General features: G+C 32.2%; 1 protein-coding gene across 1 annotated transcript in view; it reads right to left on the bottom strand.

The window, feature by feature from the left end:
- LOC143036621 (MAM and LDL-receptor class A domain-containing protein 1-like) overlaps positions 1-1,490 on the bottom strand; it is a 52,213-nt gene extending 50,723 nt beyond the window's left edge. Inside the window, exon 1 of the mRNA XM_076204182.1 lies at positions 1,433-1,490. The gene's annotated coding sequence lies outside the window, so the exon portion shown is untranslated. The remainder of the gene's footprint in view (positions 1-1,432) is intronic.
- Between the last annotated feature and the right edge of the window lie 1,010 nt (positions 1,491-2,500).

Here is a 2,500-nt window from a genome sequence, read left to right as displayed (position 1 = left end):
TTTGAATAAACGAAAAAATAAATAATTAAGTAAATAATACATAAATTAACAAATGAATACATTGGTATTTGATTAAATAAGTTCGTGTATAAATAGATAGACAGAAAATAACAAATAAACAGATAAGTAAATAGGTAGATAAATAAATAAATGAATGAGTGTATGAATAGAAAAAACAAATGAATAACTAAATAAACAAATATATAAACAAATAAATAAATAGATAGATAAAGAGATAAATAGATGAATAAATAAACGAATAAATGAATGAATAAATACAAATAAGAAAAACGCTCCCAACCCAGTTCTCATATATACGGTATATATATATATATATGTATATATATATATATAAATGTATATATATATGTATATATATGCATATATATGTATATACAGTATATATATGTATATATATATGTATATGTATATATATATTATATGTATATATATGTATATATATATATACATATATATGGATAATGTACATATATGTATATATGTATATATATATACATATATGTATATATGTATGTATATATATATATACATATATATATAATGTATATATATATGCATATGAACATATATGTGTATATGTATATATATATATATATGTATATATATACATACATATATGTATATATATATATATATATATATATATATATATGTGTGTGTGTGTGTGTGTGTGTGTGTGCGTAATTATGCACACACACACACACACACACACACACACACACACACACACACGCACACACACACACACACACACATATATATATATATATATATATAATATATATATAATATATATATATTATATATATATGTGTGTGTGTGTGTGTGTGTGTGTGTGTGTAATTATTATATATACATATATATATATATATATATATGTATATATATATATATATATATATATATATATATATATACATAAATACCACGACCTAATTCTATTCCCACAAAACACAAAATACACAACTCTATAAAATCATATTCCTTTACGAAGGTGATCACCCTCAGTCAATCAGCCGTTCGAAGCCCACTGCTCAACGAAGGCCTCTTCCGTTATCTTCACTGAGTCATACGACTCCGCAAACCTCTGTCACGTCACTCTTGCAAACTTCTCTATTTTGTCTCATCACTGTCTGTCTGGTTTCGATGTGGTCTTAAATTCCGAGTTTGGAAGTTTGAACTATGTCCAGTGCTTTATCCAAGTACATAGATTGAATTTGCCACGTGAAGTGGGACAGTGATAAAACTGTATACCCTTTCATGAGCTCTTGATACATATTCTTAAATCCCACACTTCATTCAAATCAATGTCTTATACAATTATATAAACAGAATTTGTCACATAAAACGGGAACCTTCTGTAGCAGAAATCTTCCTTTGCGCGATCACTTGAGACTCATTCGACACTAACACATGCAAGCTCCGGCAGTCCAGATCACGACTGACACGCTTCCGTAGGTCACACGCGCCTCAGTCAGACTGATACTATCCGCGTCAGTACAGGAAAGTGGTCATGTTATCCGCCCATTGATTCCACCGCTAACTACACCTCCACCATTTCCTCTTCCCCTACGTCCGTGGCTTCAGCTTCAATCAATTAAAATACTCAGGCTTCCTATTTGTGGCATTTTCTTTCACAGTGCGTCGAAATAAAACATCTTCGTAGACCATAATGTTGTAAGTCATAATGTTTTACTCAATTTAGAATAATGTTCAAGTACAAAAGAATAGGAAAATAATGCAATATGTTCAAATATATAGGTAAATGGAAGGAACTCACAAAATAGCGTTAGATATTAATTTTTAAGAGAGAATTGTTCCCGTGACACCCCGTGAGTTACTTGCACACAGGGAAGCTAGAGCTACGCAGGTTGTACCTCCCTGTACATTAATGGCTGGAGGCCTTTCTCTTATGCAAAGATAATTCAGGATCTCTAAACGGTCACTGTCATGAACGGAGTCAATGATTTTTGCATTTTTTTTTCTTTACCAGATGTGTTCTTGTTAGAGGTGTGTCATATTTTCCTAAAATTGTCTTTTTGGGACACTAGTTTATAGATGACAGGTTTGACGTTAGGAGAGATAGGTTATTGTCATTTCTCTATACGAAGTAACACGAAGCTTCTAGTCTTCGTGCGGGGGGATGAATTCACCGCTTCTTTTTGGTGGATGATTGTCACGTATCTGGATTGAGATGTTTCTAGTAAAAATTACTGTGGTAAATTCAAAACTCCAGCTTGTCTTAAGGGTCAAAAGGGCGCGTTCTACGGTCAGTCATCTTTCTTGGGATTCAATCGTCTATCCAGTTAGCCATACACATAAAAGATCGAAGTGGAGAATAATCGTGGAGCATTTGTTGGTGGGGGTTGATGTCCCGAATGAATATTTCTTCATTTTTCCTGTCAAATAATTGCTTCCGCGTCCTTGATGGAAAAGCCGTTGTTTGCTAGGACTTGCTGCAGGCGCTAAAGTTGCTGAT

Source organism: Oratosquilla oratoria, chromosome 21 (genome assembly GCF_046742065.1).
Source record: "Oratosquilla oratoria isolate Oo_2021 chromosome 21, ASM4674206v1, whole genome shotgun sequence".
Taxonomy (NCBI): domain Eukaryota; kingdom Metazoa; phylum Arthropoda; class Malacostraca; order Stomatopoda; family Squillidae; genus Oratosquilla; species Oratosquilla oratoria.
Note: the sequence above shows the minus strand (reverse complement) of the source record. Positions and strands in the feature narration are given on the sequence as shown.